The sequence below is a fragment of the Planococcus citri genome, chromosome 5 (genome assembly GCF_950023065.1).
Source record: "Planococcus citri chromosome 5, ihPlaCitr1.1, whole genome shotgun sequence".
NCBI lineage: Eukaryota > Metazoa > Arthropoda > Insecta > Hemiptera > Pseudococcidae > Planococcus > Planococcus citri.
The window spans coordinates 59,698,897-59,722,878 of record NC_088681.1 but is presented as its reverse complement, the minus strand read 5'-3'; the positions used below and the strand labels follow the sequence as shown (position 1 = coordinate 59,722,878).

General features: G+C 37.8%; 1 protein-coding gene across 1 annotated transcript in view; it reads left to right on the top strand.

Annotated features, from left to right (window-relative positions):
- The window catches only part of Nckx30C, a 199,682-nt gene that overhangs the window by 86,818 nt on the left and 88,882 nt on the right, over positions 1-23,982 (top strand). The gene's annotated exons all lie outside the window — the stretch shown is intronic.

Below are 23,982 nucleotides of genomic sequence, written 5' to 3'. Positions count from 1 at the left end.
AAGTGAAATACTCCTTCACGATAAAAGTGGAAATGTCATCTCCACAATCAATACAATTATCATGTATTTCTCAGAATGCTTCAATTTATATCTCTTTTTCATAGATCAAGGTCTTAATTTCGAAAAAATTCGATTCGAGTCAAATTTCCTCAGAAGTTCGAAACATCTCAAAGAACTGTTTTCGAAGATTCTGTACTTGTAACGATACATGCGAACATACCCAATGTTGGACGATTCCAAGTGAAAAATGCAGTTCACTGTCAATTTCATTTGAAAAATCTTCCGAATTCTCCATGGTCGGAGATGCTTTGTTTGCAACATCGATGTACAAGACACCTAGCAACATTGTCAACAATTTTTTCCTCAATTTCCACGAATTCATCAGTGGAAACCATTTGACAACTAATTGACCTCACCATCCGTCTGAGGCACATTCGGATTCTGTACCGAATTACCAATCACAACCGTTTCGAGGAAATAAGACTCTCCGAAACTGAAATCCCTGATTTGTCAACCTTAACAATATCAAGGTCATTACATGAACATTCTGTAACTTAACGGATGAAACAAAACAAATTCCTTTCATGTCTACACCGACAAGATGTGCCGTTCTAATGCACGGATGTATTTAGCATTGCCTTTCTCCTTGTCACATTTCAGGTATGAAAAACCAAAAGTTGACTCATTATTGCGAATATCAACTCGCACACTATGACGACAGGTCCGACACTAGCGTTAGATCATCGCCAGAGTGTCACACAATCAAACATAGTTTCCACGGTCAAGATAAAATTATTGATGTCCTTGAACACGCACGTTCGCGAGGGGCACGGAGATCCTTACTACCTCTGGGTAAGAGATCTATCGACCCAAACTATTCCGTGGAATAATCCTAGATCCATTTGTCAACCAAAAGCCAACGTCATTGAAATGTTGATTCTCAAAAGTTTCAAATGTTTAATTATCGAAATTATGAATCGTCCAAACATGATTCATCCTTTTTCACTATCGAGTGACTTTAAGGAGAAATACGCGATGAAATTTCGACATGGCTAACATTTTTATTGACAAGTTACCAGATCTAATGATTCTAGAGTTTGCTGTACTCAGACCATGATTCAAGGTCAAATTCTCAGTGAACTAATTTACTATCTCAAGGTCATTCCAAGTTAATCCATTCTGATCGCACTCCATTGACGACAAGATGTTTGAGTTGGAGCCACACCACTCAGAAGTGTAGCGCATCGACCTATACAACAACGGTCGTTCTGCTTCGACATCAAGTCATCCACTCAATTTCGTCTTTATTATTCGAATTAAAAATTTGCCGGGTGAATTCTCAAATCATCCATCGCAACCTTTTTCCATATTTACCAACACTCTGACATGTCAACACTTCGAGTTGAGCTATCTTGTCCTCAGCTGCACACAGAAGCTTAGCAAGTGTAACTTTCACTGAGGAAATCCTGACTCTTACTTCCTCTTGACATATTGTCATATTTGAGTTGCGAGGCATTTGGAATTGGTATTATTATCTTCTGACATCCCTCTCGAGAACGAATCACTTGAGAAATCAAAATTTAGATCAAAAAATCATTAATGTGTTTAACAATGCCACATACGTGGGTGTAGATGTGTCCGTTCAAGGTCATATCTCAGATGTTGGTATAATTTTCATCAGGCCATGCATCTAACCATCCAACGACGCCTCAAATCTGTTTTCGAGAACAAATCACTCGAAAATGAACAATGCCAAGGCTGGATAAACCCAACGGTGTCAATTTAACACCAACCTCGGCTTGAACATCATAGCCTGTGTAATCCTTTGTCATTGAATAGAAGATTGTCAAAATCCCTTTCGATCATGAAGACCTTGAAACGAATTGTCGGCTCAGATGATCCCAGTAATACCTGAAGGTCACTAAACCTTCAGCGCATCTGAACATCACATAAGGATGATTGTTCACAGCGGTAATCCGACCATGACTTGTCAATCCAAGGTCACACTTCGCTATCGATTCTTTGATCATATCATTATCACTCAAGGCTAAACATCTCCTCATTATGTCATACGTATTACGGATAATACCATCTTCCGACAAACATCTCTCTTAGATCGATCGAGTGATTTGTATTTTGCCATTAATCTCACGACTTTGGCAATTCAACACTCAATAAAGCTATTGAATTTCGGCTACGATCATCATGGCGCTATTGGTTCATGCATATACCATCACACAGTGTCTCATGACCGGACAGTAACCTGACACATTGGTCTTCCTCTCAGCCGAATATCACGATCCCTTTTTATCTTTTGTAACGCTCAACTTCATTATCATTGAAGCAGAAACAATGGTCGGACAATATTTTGTCATATCGCCATTAGTTCTCCCCCTGTCAAATCTGCTAAAGTTCACATCTGTTACTTATTTACAGATGATTGAATCAAAGCATTCATATCAGAAAAAATAGTTAAATGAATAGAGCCCCAAGACGTACGATGACAGATCTGACACCAGCGTCAGATCATCATACCACGTCGATCAATCAATAATATCCTCAAAAACTGTAAATTTTTGCTAAGTATATTCTCACCTGAGAAAATGAACGGTAGTTTCGCGCTTTTCATTCGTTCAAAGTCACGAACATACCATGTCAGGTCGGAAATGGCGAAAATATTCCTCTCAGTTCCCAATATTCCCCTTATTTCAAGACGCATTCACTCGAATCGTCATAATAGATTCCAAATTGCGCAACGTGCAATTGTCCCAAGTTGAGAAGCCCTGTTTTATACAGTATCTTCTTCCTTTCCTTTCTCACAGTTCCGAGAAATCCATCCCTATTGTATTCACATACCCGCTTATCGCAGAGCCGCCATTTTGTCACTTTTTCCCGACAGTCTGGCACCTCGGCAGCTGCACTCTTACGCAGTACAGTGATGATGAGAGGTGGTGGGGGAACTATGCTCGTCGTGCTAGTGCTTGATGGGCCGGTTCTATCCAACCATTTATCATGTTACCGTCTTTGCGTCAACATTCCTTTCCAGTGTACTCTAGTCGAAAGTTACATTTTTGCTCAGTGTATGATATTTTTAGTATTTTGATCATCCTACAGATCGATTTTAATTATTATGAACGAATTATCTGAGGTTTTTATTTGTCACAACAAATTATTTCTTTGATAACACACTTTGTCGTTTTATTTCGTTCGTGTCGGTACTTTCGTTATTAAGAATCACAGTTCCTGCAATTGGGTAAGTACTGACGTCCTTTTTGCTTCCAAAGATCTGAAATTCAGTGTTAACGTAAACGAAACGAGGCCCCCAACGCCAAACTTTCGTGATTCGATAGTTTTTTTAGCTTTTTTACGCTTTTTTCCGGTCTTTATTTCCATTTTTATCCCAGTCACTTTGACCAATCGACTCGTCGTAATTTTGTTCATAGCGTTGAGATGGAAGATCAAGTTCAGTTCCTATGCGCCGCGTGTCGATGTTCATTAGCTGCCATAAGTCCGATTAAGATAAATGAAGCGTTATGCCATGATCCTCCTGATCCGAATCCCGAATACGACGACTATATGACGTGCACAAACTGTACGCATCTATATCATAGATCTTGTATCGACGAACTAGCCCGAAGACAGTCCCTAAGGACCGACAACGACGTCACATTTATTAATTGTGTCTATCCGGGCTGTAACGTCGCAAATCCTCGTTTGCATATTAACGACCTTGAAGTGCAAATTCGGCCGATTGCTCATGGTGAACAAAACACCAACTTGGGCTACGAAGTACTTCAGAACTCGGTTCGAATCTTACGCAACCGTCTCAATCAGGCCGAGCAAACAATCTCAACCTTGAAAGATCAAAACAGATCTCAAATGTCAATCTCCGGACGCAATTGTCCGACTCTGAATGTCAATTCTGCGCGAAATAGTCAATCGCAGCGAACGACGTCCACAGACAAGTCGTCATTTTCGTTCATGGACACGTCATCGCCGCAAACAGCGCAAACCTCTCAAACTCCACCATCAGGCGAATTTCGTAAGCCTAACAGTACCAAAGTACCGAAGTCTCGTTCGATTCCCGGAACCTCTCCATTATGGCGAGACCGGAGCCCACATCAAGGCAATTCACGAGAAACGTCGAGGGATCGAAATTCATCTAATCGATCACTACCTCTCGATCATCTGGTACAAACCCCAAACATGTCACAACAGTCACGTCCATTTTTCAATGTGTCTCTTGTACAGCAAAGGACTGCGGCGATTCCGGCTTTCCGTCAACCACCTGCCGAAGCAGCTCCTATTCAACAACAAATAGAGAACAAACGACCGTCTCAGTCTCAAATACCGTTAAATCTCGATCGAACTCACGAAAATATTACAAAGTTCGAAGAACGTTATCGAGATGCAAATCCAAATGTAAACGATCTGCTACCATTTTATCCGTTACGAGCATATCCGCAATTTTTTATGATTGCAGGAGTTCGAAATAACGATGGCACGCAGAAAGTGGCGGTCTTTGCGTACAATTTTCTCATTGTCGGTGATGGTCATGCGACCGGCTTAGCTACTTACATATGTAAGAAAAGGCCTCATATAAGACACTTGCACCCAGAATTCTATGGAAGAGGACTGTCAGTTACAGATCTAGTTACCAGTTTAGGACAACTAGAATCCCTACCTCACCAAATAATTATCGCCATAGGCACATTTGACATTGTCAATAGACTTGATCCGTCATCTTTTCGAAATACATGGTCTGGATTTATATCCTTGTGTATTAAGAGGAGAGTTCAACGCATCGTCGTATTGCCTCCGATAACCCATAGGTCCCAACCAAGATCTCAAACCCAAGGTATCATAGACGTCCTTGATTCGTCATACAATTCACACAGATTCCAGTACGAATACGCATCCCGTTTCACAGTCAACTTGTCTGAACGTGACGTGGAATCTCGAATGGATCAAGATGGTCCATACTTCAAAACTTGTGAATATCGATATATAGCACATCGCATTCGAGAATCATTTATTCCCGTTACTGAAGGAGACTTTAGAAACGCGGCCGGACTTCTCGAAGATTCTACAAACGAACCAGAACCAGTCCCCGAATTCGATGAAGATCATTGGGACTACTTCGCATCAACCGAAACGGAATCTGATTCCGATGTTATCACTCCTGCTTCGCGTACTCGTGAAAACTCGACTTCATCGGCCTCTAGCTCTCATACGCTAAACGTGGCTGCGCCAGAATTCCAACCTGGCAGAGTATCGCGAAGTACATCCCAAACAAACCTTACCGAGTCGCGATCAGTTTCAAGGTCAAATTCAAATACATCCCTTGATGATCGTCCACCCCTACCGACTCAGACCAAGAAACAGCTTCGCCTGATTTCTCCTCTCGCCCCAAGACCTATATTCGATGAGACCACCCAAACATACAAAATGATGTCGAAACCTCCGACACCAGTCTCGTTCGAACACCCGCCCAATGATTCAACTATTTCGAATCAAAGTCCTAATAAATCTCCTACGAAAGCTCCTACTCCCATGGAACAGGACCAACCCGTTACTCTTTCTGAGAACACGGAGTCTTCTGGTCAGGCCCAATTCTCCGGTTTTTCCAACGCATACTATCAAGCTCAACGTGGTGCTGAAGAAATTGCTAGGTACCACGATATGCACGCGGAAATGACCAGAGACATTCCCGATCGCTTTGTCCACTTTCCCGACAAGAAAAAAGGAGATCCCCGCCTAAAACCGTCGAAACCTGCTTACACGATAGCTGGAATTCTCAAAACGCAATCCGAATCGGAGAATCCCTCTTCGAAGATCAAATGCGATCCAGATAAGAAGCAGAGATTAGAAATTCGACTTTCCAATCAGTCCATTACTGAAACCACCCTCAAGCGACAACAAGCTGCTGAGATTGATTCGTATTCGAAAGAAACAGAAGCTCACGCTCCTGTAGCTCACGAACCCTTCAGCGGTCGACTTGTCAAAGTTCCTATTTCCCCAAATGAATCACCGTTAATGACTCGTTTCCGAGAAGAGATAGACACCGACCACAGTTCTAACGAAGGTTCTATTGTGTCAAATAGGTCCACTCGCTCTTCTAATTCCAAAAAGAAGACGCCGGTGAAACAAAACCCAACTGCTCGTATGCACACGGCGAAATTATCGAAATCTCAACCGATTAAACCGCCGAAGGTCATTCGAAAATCCAAGGCCACAACCGAAACTTCCATCTTAAGGTCGTGCCTTGAAGGTCAAATTCCCGCATCTCGTCCTTCCGATGCAGCACTCACTCAACAATCCGTAGAATCATTGCCGATCGATCAAAACGCCGTCATAGATATCCCATCCAATGGTGAGAACTCTAATTTGATCGAAGAAATCGTCAATTCGGATAATTGGCGACAACAGCTCGGAGGTGACGTAGATCCGGATGCTATGTTATCCGACGACCTTAAAGACCTCGATACCGATTCTTTACCTCAGTAAAGTAGAAAATGCGGTAGTATTCAGGCATACTCCATGCCAACTTTCAACAAACCAGCCATTATCAGTGCTGATGCCCTCAATTATCGTACGAGGAAGTATCATGTTAAATATATTGATAAATTTTGTCCATTTTAGTGTAGAATCAAATTTTTTCATTTTTCCTTCTTTTTCTTAATTTGAGTTATGAAATTTGTTCATTTTCTGTTCTATTCAATGTCAATTATGTTTATATTGTATGATTTGAGACTTGTAACAAAACATTGTAGATCCAGTTTATAATTTTCATTATTAGTAGCATTTTTTCGTTTGTTTGTTTTTTCCATGTATTGTACATTTTATTATTTTTATATCGTTTTATATATATATTTTGTTAATTTTAGAAGCTTATAAATGTCGTTTGTCGTTTACGTGTTCGATAGCCTAGACAGTTTTTTTTTGTTTTTTTTTTGTATAATCGAAGAATTGTTTCAAATGTTTATTTACTGCTAGATTACCACAACCATTATGCTTTGTAATTCGCTAACAGACAATGTCTTCCAATCCACTTTTACGATACGGTGATTACAATTGATCTGTGAGCTACGATTCTCCAACGCATGATCCAATTCCATCGACGACGACGACGATATATAATAATTTCAACGACGAGATGATACCAGTCTATATACGTTCATCCGATTCACGAGACCTGCTATTCCGACAGATGCAGACGATGATTTTTGTTTCCAAGGTCATCACCGTATTTTTAAGAATGTTTAAAGGTATTTATTTATGTTTTCTCCCTTGGCTTTCTCGACGCCGACTCAAACCGAAGTACACGAAGTAAATATCTCATTCAAGCTGTCCGAATCTCAAGTCCTCTCAGCCAAAGTCAATCAAGGCTGAAATCTGTGGTAACACTGCGTCCGTCCTCGTAAGTGGAGCTCCGTCCGAGCTACGTAGAGGAGAACGAGCTAGTCTTCCAAGTCTGTTCCAGTCTGTTGGTTGAAGTCAGTCGACAGTACTGGCAGCGTGAGTCTGTTCTTATAGCTAGGAGAGACACCAACGTGTATCTCCGTGCTCGTTCTCCCTGATCAAGAGGACAAAGGACAGCTCGCCATCCGTGTTCGGTTTAATTACCATTCATATTTACCTTAAATGAGTTAATTTACCCGTTCGCGGGAGTTTTGTTAATATACCCCATCGAGGGAGTTCGGTTAATGTTTAAAGTACCCCATCGAGGGAGTAATTCGTGTTAATATACCCTTTAAGGGAGTTTTTATGTAAATGTAACGTAAATAAATACCTCTTGAGTAACCAAAAACGTATTTATTATCGTAATATGCAATATTCTAATTCACCTGTACTGTGTATCCTGTGCTATCCGAGCAAATAACAGGTAAGTCCACATAGTGGTAAAATATTCCGTCTAAGTGGTATTTCCAGTCTTCACCCCCAAGCAGTGATATTTAATTATATTACACCGGCGCAGGGCAGGTGTCTTATTATATTACAAGGATACTTATTTCTCAAGTCTTTGCCCACCCACTTGCTGCAGGCGAGCTAAGTCTTTGAAATGTACTTAACGCTTAACTTTTTCTTTTATTATTTTTCCACTCGGCTGATTCGTTATCAATCGCTCATCATAATCGATGAGTTCGATATCTGTACCTTACTAGTGGCAGACTATTAAATGTGCCATGCCAGCTTAATAGCTACTCGTAGTATGATTCGGCTCTCTTTTTTTATTCGCGAGTGCAAAAGCAGAAGTTTCATGGGCAACGAATCGATTTGCTTTCTTATTTTTTTAATTTTGTCGAATTTTACTTTTTATTAAAATTTGGCTCTCCTAGCGACAACTTCTTGAAATCCCAATTTTGGGGTCCTGGGAACCCCCTTTCCCAATTTTGGGACGAAAGAAGATTAACGATTTATGTGTGCTCACTGAACACGAATATGAAGTTAGATTTGAAGTTAGACCCTCCTAAGGGCCACATTGAGGAAGGGTGAGGTTGCTCAAAAATTAGGTTTTTTGTGAAAAATGATGCTAAATCAGGATGAAAGCCGGACTTTTGACTGGACATGTTTTCGAATGTTTAAATTTTTGGAACAGAAAAATCAACATTATTATTCAAGCGAGAGAATTTTGTTTGGTAAATAGGTTGATAAGACGTATGCCAGATGCCTAGATATTTTTTTTCCAAAAAAGACTCAAAAAAATGAAAAAAAATGAAAAATTATCCAGTTAAGTTGAAAAATTGAAAAAAGTTCGACCACTTGCAATGGACTATTATGACAATTTGCTCAAAAAACAGAACTTTTTCAGCTCAACCTTGATAAAAAAAAAACAAGAGTCCTTGAGGCAATTTTGGCAAGAAAAAAGGAGCAGTACTTCAAACGTAGAACTTTTTGATGATCTTGGCAAAAACATTCAACTTTTATGATAATCTTGACAGAAACAGACATGGGGCAACTTTGGCAAAAAGAAATTTATTGTAGGTACCAACTTTTTGATGATTTTGGCAAAAACGGGTATTTTTTGGAAATTTCGGCCAATAAAAAATCAGGTATTTTTTTAGCAAGTGGTACAAAAATTAGAGCTTTTTGGACGTTGAGTTTCATTGGAAATTTTATCAAAAAAGGAAAGTTTCTCGGTGCGTAGTTTGAAAAAACTGAACTTTTTTTGACACTCTTGAGGCGGTTTTGGCAAAAATAAAAAACATCAAAATTGAAAAAAAATCTAGGACATTTTGGATCGTTTGGAGTTGGTAAACAGTTGAGACATTCATGATAACTTTGCCAAATAAGTTGGTAGGTATAGTATCCAAGTTTTGATAGATAATTTTGACAAAAAACTTTTGCAAAAAAAAACAGGGCAATTGTAAAAATGTTGTCAAAAAATGAGGACTTTCTAAAATAAAAATAAAAATTATGTTTTTCAGATGTTTCTGTCTTGACAAAAAAGCAGCACTTTCTTGGCAATCCTGGTAAAAAAACAAAAAAAAGAAGGACTTTTGAAGAAATTTCGGAAAAGGATAGGTGCTTTTTGGGAAATGAATTCAAAATTTCAACGTTTTAAATGCTTCATTCAGAACTTTTTCAACAGTTTTACCACAAGCAGCTAGGACTATCAACACAATGTTGGTATAAAAGTAATGTTTTTTGATGATTGCGACAAAAAACAGGACCCTTAGGGCAGTTTTGGCACACAAATAAATCAGATCTTTTTGGCAATTGAGAAAGAAAAATAATGTACCTAGTTCCCAGTTTCGGGATATTTTGGATTTGGCAAAAACTTAGCATTTAATTTTCAAGCTGAGATCAAATTTTACTCGTTTTTGCAGTATAGCTCTTCAGTACTCTCTTCCCCATTCCAATTTTTAAAAATACACGAACTATAAAATCAAAAAATGTTTGGCATCATCATCATCATCATCATCATCATTGAACTTTGACCCCCATGAGCTGTTAAGCCCATCTGGGGAACTGTAGAAGAATTGCTCGCCAATGTATCATCATGTTCTTTCTTCGGTCTTCTTCTGCTCCTCCTGCCAGTTGGAGTATATTCTTTGACTTTTTGAGGGGACCATTCATAAGGCATTCTATCAATGTGTTTTCACCATTTAATTTCTTTCTGTAATCTTTCACTCGTCTAATGATTGACTCTGCTCCTAGCTCCTTCAGGATGTCTTTGTTCATTTTCCTATCTCATCTCATATATCCTGTCGTGGCTTGCATGAATCTCATTTCCACTGCCGTTCCTCTGCTTTTTATATCTTTTTTCATTGTCCATGTTTCACTTCCATACAGCAGCATTGGTCTTACCACTGTATTGTAGATTTTTATTCGAGTTTTGGCTCTGACTTTTCTTAGAGGAATGGCACAGTTTATTGCTCCACTTACTCTTAGGAATTTATTGATCTTAAGTTGTGCGTCGACTTCTCCTTTATATGATAGCTCACATCCGAGATATTTAAAGCTTGTAACTTGTTCCACTGGCAGTCCATTTACAACAATTTTACTGCGTATTGGCTCTTTCCCCTCAAAGGCCATCACTTTTGTTTTTGATGATGAGATTCTCATTCCGTATTAATCTGCTACTTTCTGAAAGTTGTGCATCACTCTCTGCAAGTCATCTTTGTTGTCACTGTTGTCAGCAAAGACCACCTGATCATCATTAAATTGCAGGGTATTGACATGGGTGTCATTGATTTCTAGCCCTTTTGGCTTAGTTTTCAGCCATTCTTTAATTTATTGTTGTTGAAGTAGATGTTGAACAGACTGCATGACATTGGACATTCCTGTGTTACTCCTCTTCCTATCTTCTTTGCTTCCAACAAGTATCAAGATCTTACTCTTATTACATTATCTGTGTATATTTCTTCAATTAAGCGTACTATTTGTTTGTTACTCCGGTGTTCCTCAGGATTTCAAACAACTTCTTCCTTCATACTTGATCATATCGTATGCCTTCTCCAGATCAACAAAGCACATGTGGGTTTCTAGTTTATATTCTCATCTCCTTTTTGAAATCCATTTTGGCATTTCAATATTATTGGCTCCGCATGGCTCTCAATTCTTCACACTAGCATCTTTGCAAGTATTTTGTAAGCAGCATTTAGTAGGCTATTTCCACAGTAGTTTCCTGGATCATTTCAGTCTCCTTTTTTGAAAATGGGTATTACAATTGCAGTAGGTACAGAAGTCTTTGGGTATGGTAGCACCTTATAGTATTTTATTTAGAAAGCTAGCAGTCTCTTCTTAATGGTTATTGTGACATTCTTGAATAAGTCTATTGGTAACTTTTCGCTACCTGGGGCTTTTCCATTTCTGGAGCTTTTCAAGGCTACATCTAGCTCTTCCCAAGAGAATGGCTCATACTTGTTCTCCTACTCCATACCCGTACAACAATGACCATGCTAATTTCGATGTGAATGTTGACCCATCCACATCGTCACTTTTGGATGCCACATGTAGATGTGAATTTCGACCCTGTGTCCAGCTAATCGTCGATGTAATTGTCGACTGATGTTCATCTGCATTCGTGTCGACAATTGGCTCAACACAGGGTCGAAATTCACATCGACATGGGGCATCTAAAAGTGACGGATGTGGATGGATCGACATTTACATTGAAATTTATGTCGACCTCCTGCTTCGTAAAATTATAACATTTGAGTTCTAAAATTTAAATTTTTTTCCAAAAATTATTTCCTCTGATGTGGCTATTGCTTGTGCTGAAAACAGCATCAACGCAAAGTCCATTTCCAAAGAAGTACAGACATAAAGTTTGTACAATCAAAAAGTTGAACAGAAATTCCTTATATCAAAGATGGTGCAATACTTTATCTAAGAGTACTAAACTAATCCATTTTTCATGTTGACATGTCGATGTTAATGTTGATGTGAAATTCGACATCAACAAATACATCCACAATATCAACATCATATCATCTACAACTCCAAACTGTGAAAACGTGAATATTTTCACGAATGCCCTAAAAAATTTGTTTTCCTCATTGAACAAGATCATATTTTTGAATGTTTATTAAACTTTTAAACACTAAAACAGAAATTTTAATTATGAAAAATTGGTCGACATAGTTGTAGACATAAATTTCGAGCATTGAATTTTACATCTACATGTCGAGATGACATGTTGAGGTATCAGAAATAATGAGAAAATTTTGAAACTTTTCATTTACCTGGCTTTTGTACGGACAGAAGATTCCTACTAAATAATTACTTGATCACTTTTCCATCATTATGTTGGAAAAAAACGTAGTCGATGTAAATGTCGACGTCGACAATTGTTGTGCGGGTAGGTTCATGTAGTATTCAACTATTTTTTCGCAGTCTGGTGGGGCAATGTTGGCTCTGTGTACCTCATTTTCCAATATTCTTTTGATTATTTCGTACACTTTCGGTTTCAGTTTATATGTATTCCTCTCCATGTTCACCACAAACCTTTCATATTGTTCCTGTTGTGTTTCTCTTATCGTCTTTCTTGTCTTGCGGCACTGTTCTTTTTAGCTTCCTTGTCTTGTTCATTCTTTGAACTCATCCGCTTCCAGAAAAGGTTACATTAAAGAACCCGAGAAATTCTCAAAATGAGAGGCGTTTCGCGATATGGGCCTTTGTGGTGATTTGATGTTTTTTTTTTATTGGCAATTCTGACTTACTTTTTCACGAGAAATCGAATGGTGCAATCAGATTTCGCCTATCTAATCAACTTCTCGTTTTAAAAATTACTTGAACATGAATACTCAAAAACTCACATTTTTGGGAAATCAAAAAACAAATTTTTTGTTTGTTTTTGATTTTTTTTAAAAAAAAAAAGGTTGATGGAGAAATTATTTTATTGTTGCTACCGATGTAAAATTTCATGGTGAATCCGAATTTCTCGGTATTTTTTTGCGGGGTAGTCTGTAACGTTGTGTAAATTCGGCTGTTTACCATAAGGTCCCTTTTCTAAATCACGGATATCAGGCGATGATGAACGAATTTCGTCAAAATTTCCCTTCCAACCTATACGCAAGAGAACACTGCACCCGAAAATCGAAAAAAAAAATCGAAAAAATCGAAGTGATTCGATGTTTATTATCTCCTAAAAAAATCAATATATCACCACAAGAGCCCTTATCGCAAAACCCCTCTCAAATGTGATCAAATTCAGAAAATTTGGTGCATATCTCGACTGAAAAATTGGCTACTGAGTGGATGAAATACTAGAAATTTTCGAAATTGAAGTTGACAAGCCGATATTCTAAATCGCTCGAGGTAATGCCAAGTCCCTTCCCCTCCCCTCTTCTCCCCCTCCACTCCCATAATTTTAGGTATGTAAAAATAAACTGTTGTAGAGTTATGCAAAAGTGACTTCGCAATCCATCAAAATGTGTTAAAATTTCGCGAGAAATTCGAATATTTCGACGAACATATTTTCAGGCCATTTTTGAAGAATTCTTAGCCAAAAATTAGGTCTTGATTTTCAAATAGAATTTTTGAAAAAAATGTCATGCAATCAAACAAAATGGGTTAAAAATTTGACGAGAAATTCGAATATTCAGACGAGAATGTTTTTTGAGCACTTTTGAAGAATTTCGAATCCAAAATATTCAACTTGATTTGTTCCACGTATTGTATTCATCTCAACCAATCCACAAAGTGAATTTGTCGACCCCTATATGAAAGAGGTACAGTATGTTTTTGTCACGTTATTGTAATGCTGTATAAATCTCGAGTTTATTTTCCAATTCATCTCGTCTTCTGCGCGTGTCTATGTAGTACGTAACGTACGTAATACGTTTACGTATACCGCACCTTTATGGTTTGTGGGACGATTACATCTAGCGAGAAAAAGGTGTATCGTCGTTGTAGTTTATCGAAACGCGCCAGACGAGCAAAATTTTTATTCATTACGAAGTCGACATCGTCATCATCATCGTCGTCGTATAATATACAACAGACCGAGGGAAAATATTAATTAAAAAAAAAAAAAAAAAAAAAAAAGGCAACACGCTCTCTCGCTAACTCGTTGTGGGAAAATGAGAAATAGCAAAAACGCGGAAGTGGAAGAGAGAATTCTTTCCATAAACGATGCGAAATGACAAACACGACAACTTTTAGTTCACACACTCTGGAAAAAAATCCGACCGATGTCGAGTAAATGTCGTCGTCGTCGTTTTTGTTGTTGCTGAAAGAGTGAAAAAAAAAGAAAAGGAAAAAAACGCATAATCGTCGAAGCTTTCGTCTGTACGAACAAGTAGGGATGTCAAATCAACACAGCGACAGTAGTTGAAGAAACAGGGGAAGGAATTGAGCCCTTGTTGAAGATCCTGCGTCATATTTGTCGACACTCGACAGTCGACATTGTCGCGAGTAATTAAATTCGTATGCTGTTGGGTTTGGTTACCTGCGCATCTGCGACTTTGGGTACTCGTATTTTTTTCGCGAGTGGATTTTTTCATCTATACTAATATGGGTATGGTTTTTCTCTCAGAGCGAGCGAGTTGGTGTTTGTGGCTGTATCTCGTGTCATTTATTCAGGTAAAAAGGTAGCTGGAGCTCATATCTAGGTAGAGAGACTGCAGCAGGGAGAAGAGGTGACATGCGAGATCCACAAGACACGAACTAATCGTTCGGCGGGCGCTTCCACAAAGAGTCGCTTTTAATTCCAGCACACATCGTATTACACATACACTTAGACACTCGTATGGTATTTATACAAACACACGCCGAGCTTTATAGCTATGCTATGGATATGTGTACAGCAGGTAGAGAGAAAGATATAGGTGTAGGTATACCATACCACCACTTGGCACACGTTAATGAAAGTTAAACATACGAGACGCGTCGCGACGCGGATAAGAAGTCATTTATTATTTACTATTTACCTTTTGCCGGGCTCTCGTGCCCCTTTGCCTTTCTCTATCGCTCTGTAAAGCTCGCTCGAATGATTTATTTTTACCAAACAGCTACCTATACTACATAGAGCTATAGAGAGCGTTTGCTTGGTTCGCTGATTCTTCGGCTATACGAGGCTGCTTCGGCTCATTAATCGTGCAAAATTTACCGTACACATTACACAGTGCAAACCTAACCTGCTATGTAGGTACCTAGTAGCTACCTTCCCTACCTATCTGCAAATGTATGCGTTGGTTTTTATGCAGTGTACATAGCTCTCCGTACCTATGCTCGCTGGCAAGTCGATTCAGTAAAAAATACCAATCCTTTGTCATCTATCTGATCTCTCCACCGGTAATTCATCATTTTGGACTTTGGTTTATTCGTAGCTCGTTGGTTGGTGCAGCTTGGAAGCATCGCGTTCTGTGTTGATTGCACCGGTGCAATTAATATCTATGCTTGAAACGCATTACTCAATCGTATAAAAATTTGTGAGTGTGAATAATGGGAGTGCCATTATACGATGGGGATGTAATATCTCATTCGTCGTGTCTGGTCCTATAATAGTTCATAGTCCGATCGGCAAAAAGTGTTCAGTTGGATGGAATTCTGCGTTCCAAAAAATGTTAATTTCTATGTACTATGCAGCTTTTTTCCTCCTTTTTGGCCAAAACACTCAGGAAGTCCTAATTGTTGGTGCTGAGAGCCGTGGATTGAGTCCAAATCTGACGTCATATTCGTGTTCAGCGTCACCAAAAACATACAAATCGATGTATCACATGTCCCAGATTTTTTTCGAAAGTTTTGTCCAAATTTGGGGGAGAGGGTGCTCGTCTTCCCATCTCAAAAATTAAGTATTCCAGAAAAGCATCAAAAGGTACATAGTCCGGCATATGACAATAGAAGTAATTGCACCCCCCCCCCGCCGATCCTCCGGGACAACTTTTTTCTTAAAGGGGACATCCTAAGGAACATTTTAAAGCAAAGTTGCCAAAAAAAAAGTTGGCCTTACTTACAAAATGGCGGCCATTTTGATTGACAGGTCAGCCGAAATCGCAGATTTTGCGTTTTAACATAGGACTTGCACGAACTTTTTCAAACTTTACAAAGGTAGATCGAAAGATCATGCAAACATTTATCACCTGTCAAAATTTCAAGTGCTAAAGTGCGTTTTTCGATTTTTGGTGAACTTTTGAAAATCGAATTTAGGCCAAAAATGAGGGAAAAAATCAAAATTTTACCAAATTGGCTTAGAAAGCTAAAATTTGGGATATACCCTATTTTCGACATGCCAAATCGATTGGAAACGGTTTCAACCCGTTTTGAGCAGTTCTGGAGCCTCCAGCAGATTTTTGAAACTCGAAATTCCCACAAAATTCCATCAAATTGGAGTTGTAAAGCTGAAATTTATTCTAAAAACTAATTTCAATACGTTACGAAGTACTGCAGGTGAATTTCAGTTCGTTTTGGATCCTCCAGCGACTTTTTGAAAATTCCTGAAGCCTCCAGCAGATTTTTGAAACTTTGAATTTTCACAAAATTTCATCAAATGGAGATGGAAAGCTGAAATTTACTCTACACTCCAATTTTAACACACTCTGAAAACGACTTCTGGTGGATTTCAAGTCATTTTAGAGCCTCCAACAACTTTTTTGAAAATTACTGGAGCCTCCAGTAGATTTTTGAAACTTGAAATTTCCCCAAAATTTTATCAAACCAAGATGGAAAGTCGAAATCCATTCTGCAAACTAATTTCAATACGCTGCGGTAGTTGACTGCTGGTGAATTTCAAGTCGTTTTGGAGCCTCCAGCAACTTTTTGAAGGGTTGTATGACGTTTTTTTGGAAAATTGAAATTTCCTAAAAGTAGCTGGAAGATTCAAAACCATTTGAAACCACCATGTAGTCTGCGAAGTAAATTTCAGCTTGCCAACTCCATTTGATAAATTAATGTTGCGGGAAATTTCAAGTTTAAAAAATCTACTGGAGGCTCCAGTAATTTTCAAAAAAGTCGCTGGAGGCCCTAAAATGACTTGAACCCACCTGTAGTCGTCTCCAGAGGGTGTTAAAATTGGAGTGTAGAGTAAATTTCAGCTTTCCATCTCCATTTTCATGAAATTTTGTGAAAATTTAAAGTTTCAAAAATCTGCTGGAGGCTCCAGTAATTTTCAAAAAAAGTCGCTGGAGGCCCTAAAATGACTTTAACCCACTTGAAGTCGTCTTCAGAGTGTGTTAAAAATGGAGTGTACAGTAAATTTCAGCTTTTTATCTCCATTATTGATGAAATTTTGTGAAAATTTAAAGTTTCAAAAATCTGCTGGAGGTTTCAGGAATTTTCGAAAAGTCGCTGGAGGCTCCAAAACGACTTGAAATTCATCTGCAGTACTTCGTAGCGTATTGAAATTAGTTTTTAGAATAAATTTTAGCTTTACAACTCCAATTTTATGGAATTTTGTGATAATTTCGAGTTTCAAAAATTTGCTGGAGGCTCCAGAACTGCTCAAAACGGGTTGAAACCGTTTCCAATCGATTTGGCATGTCGAAAATAGGGTATATCCCAAATTTTAGCTTTCTAAGCCAATTTGGTAAAATTTTGATTTTTTCCCTCATTTTTGGCCTAAATTCGATTTTCAAAAATTCACCAAAAATCGAAAAACGCACTTTAGCACTTGAAATTTTGACAGGTGATAAATGTTTGCATGATCTTTCGATCTACCTTTGTAAAGTTTGAAAAAGTTCGTGCAAGTCCTGTGTTAAAACGCAAAATCTGCGATTTCGGCTGACCTGTCAATCAAAATGGCCGCCATTTTGTAAGTAAGGCCAACTTTTTTTTTGACAACTTTGCTTTAAAATGTTCCTTGGGATGTCCCCTTCAAGAAAAAAGTTGTCCCGGAGGATCGGCGGGGGGGTGCAATTACTCCTATTGTCATATGCCGGACTAACATCTATGGAAATTTTTTCAGAATTTTAAATGGCATCTCTCACTTACAGCGTCATTTTGAAATTTGAACTTTCAATTTGAAAGTTCGACTTTCAGCTTTTGAAAATTCGATTACAAAAATTCAATCTGTATTAATCGTATTCATAACCTTCAGAAAAAAACACCCATTTCGCATTCCATCTTCTTCAAGGGTACCACCACCACCCACATCGACGTCGACGGTACGTAGTCGGTAATTTCATGACCCCCATTTCCACCAATTTCTGCGAAAATTAACCGCACCGGGTCCTACCTCATTGTCGCAAAAAACCTCCACCTCATCCTGCAGCCTGCGAAGGGGTACAAATATCATTGGACCGCGTGTAACGTAACGTTAACGTCGCACCGTCGACTAAATAATCGCGTGCTCCAAGTCCTCCCTGGCCCCATTCTGTGTTGTTGAACGCCTTCGCAACAAATTGTCATCCTTGTCCCCATCGTCGTCATTGCGTCGTTTGTCGGTCGCGATAATATAACAGAAATTCTGGCCCATGTTCTCCCGATTCGAGTTATAAAATTATTCTATTCTATTCTACGTTCGCCGCATAGTTCGGCGAATATTAATTCTCTTAATTTGACCCGCTCCTCTGTTTCGCTCACTCGATCCCCTCCCCTCCTCTCTATCCGCTCGTCATCGTCGTCTGCTATTATAGGCTACTATTAAGATCACGCGCCAATTTTATCCCCCTTTGCAAAGTGCTCGCTAAACCACCATACTGGTACGTAACTGAAAAGGCTGTTTGCCTAGCTATTATAAATTCCCTTCCCTTCCCTCTGTTCTTACCCATGTGCTCGAACTGTACCCATCGGTCGTCGTCCTCTTCTATCGATGCGACCGCTGGCGAATTTATGTACTGCCATTTTATGGTAGAATTTCACACTCTTGGTGGCTATTTTGATCAGAGGCTGCTCTGCACTGCTCGTGTCCTTTAGGGAAATGTTGACGTGTCGAATTGTAGTTTCAGGGGGGGGGGGTGGCGGCAGAGAAATTAGAACTGGATGAACAATAAAGACCATAACAAAAAGTGAAAAAATCTGGCATCGTGAAAAAAAGAAGTTATAAGAAACGAATCATTTGAATCGACTTATTTGGTAGTCGAAATATCAATTTATAGTGATTTCTCATTACAATTTGATAACTCATCGAACCGTAATTACTCGTAAATTACAGTTTCTATTTGTAAATTACCGTAAATATAGGTAAATTACCACAATTACTGATGAATTACCGTAATTATTGGGAAATTGCAGAAATTTTTAATAAATTCGTAATGTTGATAGAGTGAAATTAGGAATTATTAGGTATAGAGGTTATTATTATAATTTTTGCCTAAGGTGGTTAAGATAATTTTCATTCCCTAGAGAGTGAGATTTACCTGCCAGACAGATGATTGAGTCGGAGAGCTTTTTAGAATAAAACCAGATCACCCTATACACATCAAAATTACTAATCGTGGTTTAAACGCAAATAAATGGATATTTCCAGACATGTCAATATTAATTATTTGTCCTAGAAAATACAAAATTAAGAGAAATCCATACGAAATACTTGCAGATATTTCATAGTTAAGTGGGAGACAGCTCCCAACTAGACGACTCGCATTAGTGAATCAAGCATTAATTAAAATGATATTTAAAGGTTTATATGTATTGATTTTATACCTATCATTCGCATGAGCTTGTCTTACACATGTTGCAGATAGATATTCATCAATTAACTACGATGAAATTCTGTACTCCAATGCAAAAAGGATGGAAGTCCTATGACCTGGCATAAGGAAAGGAGGTTAGTGTGTTCAGTGCAGTTTTGAGAAACAGGAATTCCAAATTTTGAACTGAAAAGTTTAAAAACCCTGTTTCTCAAAACTGCACTAAACACACTAACCTCCTTTCCTTATGCCAGGTCATAGGACTTCCATCCTTTTTGCATTGGAGTACAGAATTGCAGTCAAGTAGCTTTGAGTCTTTTGACTCAAGGTATGTGCCATTTCATCACTTACCCACACGGTTCTTATTTTCTGCATCTCCTGTGCTCTACCAACACGGAAAATAAATTATGGATAATTTTTACTATTTCACACAGTAACTGGATCCCATTCAAAAATATTGCGATTTTTACTATGAGAGTAATAAATTTTACCTAATTCTATAGGTAAAATGTATTTTTTGGCTGAGTAAAAATCACTATTATTTTTGGATTGGATCCGGTTACTATACTGAAATAGTAATTTTTATTGTTTTTTTTCAGTGAATGTTAAGAGCGGCGACAGACTTAGGTTGTATTGTTTCATATAAACCTATGGCTAAGGCACTATAGCTTCACTCAGGTGAAATCGTCAGCCATCTTTTCGGCCATCTTTGGTGCAAAATGATGACGTCAGCCATAATCACAGCACAGTACAGCTGTGTGGCAAGTGACATCACTGTGACGTTTCATTGTTATTTTGCACCAAAGATGGCCAAAAAGATGGCTGATGATTTCACCTGAGTGAAGCTATAGTGCCTTACCGATGGCTGACAGGATCAGAGTATACCATGATTGTACCGCGATTGATTAATTTTGTCAAAAGGGTTATTTTATCACAAATTATCCACAGAATTGTGGGCAAAAACTAGGAAAGAGGGGAAGAGGTTAGAACTCTTCTGCCTATAGGTACATTTGAGAAAATACACTTCTTGGTGACATTAGTACTGACGAGCTCGAGATATTGATGTTAAGTAAAGTTGAGATCTCGCAGAGAGCACCATGATGGTACCGACTACCAAGCTCGCTGCTTTTAGGGAGGGTGGAATAGTTCCCACGTTCTCATACTTCCAGTGTAGATAAATCATGTCATGTTATGATGTAAGTACATAAATCATGTACATCTTTGTGGGGGGGGGAGAAAGTAATTATTTAGTCCATGTCCGCAATGTAGGAGGTGGATTGCATATTCAAACACATTACTTTTGTTGATTCTCAATATAATTACATTTCTTTGCATAAATGCAATTATCCGCCAACATTATGTCCTCTCACTCTTTCCAAAGGAGCCTCGTGAACCGTAACAAATACACGATTTAACAGGGAACTTGATGTCGTGAAGCGCGAAGTCATAGAATAATAGAATACATCATAAGTTGTCCAGGTAGGAAGCCCTGATGGTAAATCATCTCAGGGATAGAAAGTGTTTGAGGAAATTATGACATCTCAATTAGCCAAATAATAAATTCATGTATTGATATTGTAAACATGTAATATCACAGGTTGCTCAAATTGTATACATGAATGAGACTTCTATAATTAAATGATAATTATAAACTTCTAGTAGAAAATGTAATAAATCGAATGTGTAATATGGTGGCAGGCTTTCAACGTTTTTAGTTGCATATTGAGCCCAAAACTGAAAAGCTCATATACAACCACCTGTCAGGGTCTTGGTTAAGGACATCGCGTTCTCTGGATTGCTGTGTCTACTGACGAGCTTTTAACCCCGACGGCCGAGTGCTAGTTACATTCCACTGTTCCTCATTTATGATCCTTCATGACTTATATCCCATGATACTGTGGAGATATAAGAATGCGTAAGGCGTGACTCGATATGTTGGGTAATGATGAATGGGATAAGTTCCAGAGTCCTTAGAAAGCATTTATCCGCAGCATAAATTGGTATTTGTAATTCTTGGTCACCGAGGTATTCCACTGGGCAGCAAGAAGTCGAAAGCGTGAGGAGGAATGCGTACAACAACTGGAACAGCTAGCGTGGTGAGTTGTTGGAACTAACAACTGAGGAAAAAACGCTTGTGCAGGAGCTTTTATAGATGAAAGTTCACTGTAAAAGTGGCAGGGATGACGGATATTTGGCGTGAAAGTAGGGACATTGTCAGCAAATTGGTGGTGGTATAGTGGAAAGGTTGATGAGTCGCGAATATTTATCACGGCTGACGTCACGAATACCTCAAGTAAAATGTGTATGACGTCACGAATACCTTGTAGAATTACATAGAAACGTTCATTTTCTACCGCCTATAGTGGAAAAAGTGATCATTTCTACCGCTACATCTTTAAAGCGGGGAATCACTTAGACAATTAAGGCATATATCACTCTCTCAATGTTATACTTTTTGGTAATTTAGCGTAATTATTGATGAATTTCCCTAAATGTTGGTAAATGACTGTATTTATTTGTAAATTGCTGTAATTCAATTGTAAGTTACCAATAATTTTTGATAAATTACGATAATTTTTATTAAGTAATTTACTGTGATTATATTTTGTTAAGTATAAACTACAATAATTTTTATTCAATTAGTAAATTACCGTAATTTTTGGTAAGGTACCATAATTTTTGGTAAGTTACCATAATTTTTGGTAAGTAACCATAATTCTTGGTAAGTTACTGTAATTTTTGGTGAATTACCAATAATTTTTGATAAATTACTGTAATTTTTGGTAATTTACTGTAATTATAATTTTTTATAAACTACAATAATTTTTAATCAATTGGTAAATTACTGTAATTTTTGGTAAATTACCGTGATTGTTGGGAAATTACCGTAGTTTTTGGTAACTTTTTGTTATTTTTGTAAATCAGTGTAATTCGCACCTCGGGAGTAATAAGGTTACATCTCAAAAAAGTGAAATTTTACAGGAGAGTGATTTTCTTTTTTTTTGAAAATTTGATTCATTATTTTCATCAACTGATAATTAATTGTGAGGAATGATTAGCACCTCATTTTAAAGATCTGGTATCCTACCTTCATTTAGCATAAGAACACTTTGAAAAATAAAGTCTTAAAGAGGAAATATTTCAATGTTTGGAAAACATTTTGAGTTATAACCTTTCATTATAGTTGATCTGGAGGCGAAAGGAAGCGTCCAAAAAATTTCATGTTAACAAAGTTGTAGAGAATTAAATTTCCAACCGACATAATGTCATTAGTTTTTTTCTAGAGTGCTTAGTTTTTGAGTTTTTCTCAAAAAACTAAAATTTCATTATATGTGCAAATTCATTTTTCTGAAAAGTGATCAATTAAAAAAAAATTTTCCATTTGGTACAAACCAATAAGAAATGCACTCCTTGTGACTATTTCTAACTGACAAACATTCAAAACAATCAAAACTGTTTGTTAACACTTAGTATGTACGAAATTTGTTCAAAAAAGGTGGAGTTTTTTGAGATGTAGCCTTATAACTCCAAACAACTTGCAATGTTGTTGAGATTTTGAGTTGGGCCATTTGCGTTTTTTACAAGATCTAGATAATGTAAGTACCCAACTCAAAGTGTAATTTTTGGTTGAGGGGGGTCATACAAACCCCAAAAATGCAAAAATCAATTTTTTTTTTGAGATGTAACTTTATTACTCCCGAAGTGCGATATGATTTCAGTAATTTATTCACAAGTGATTACAGTAATTTACGTGCCATTACAGTAAGTTACAAGTAATTACTATAATTCTTTAGCAAATAGGTAATAGTAATTTTTGGTATATATGGTACTTTACAACTCACAAGTAAAAAATTATAATTTGTGAGAAACCTGGTAATTACGAGTGACTACCTACAGTAATTTCTGAGTAATTATTGTATAATTCTAGTGATTTACAGATGATTACTGTAATTATTTATGACTACATAAATACTGTAACATCTGTAACTAAGGATAATTATTCTTCCTTATAATATTGTGTAAAAGTTCTAGTGGACTGATTTAGATGATTTTTGTTTCAAAATGATCGCTTAGACGTGTCGGTGTAGATGTGTCGCCAAGAAAAAAATATTTGAAAGCAAGGTTTTTTGCGAGTAAGTAGGTAATTGAAATTCCACTACAGCTCTTTTACTCAACAAAATCACCGTTCCTTTAGGTGTACCTGTATCCTCATTATCAGAGTATTGGGTGGCTCGTCAATTCAACCACAGTTGACATTTACCATTTTTGGAGAAAGAAAAACACTGAGTATCGAGCAATACCTACACCACAATATAATTGCGCACCTCATTTCATAAAACGATACGATTTTACAAAACCGCAGTCAATGAATCGCATTCATATATACTTACTTACTTCTACTGCAAAAATACGTATCGTAAGTGTAATAACAGCAAGATTAGAAGAAGGGGAACAGAGAAGAGCA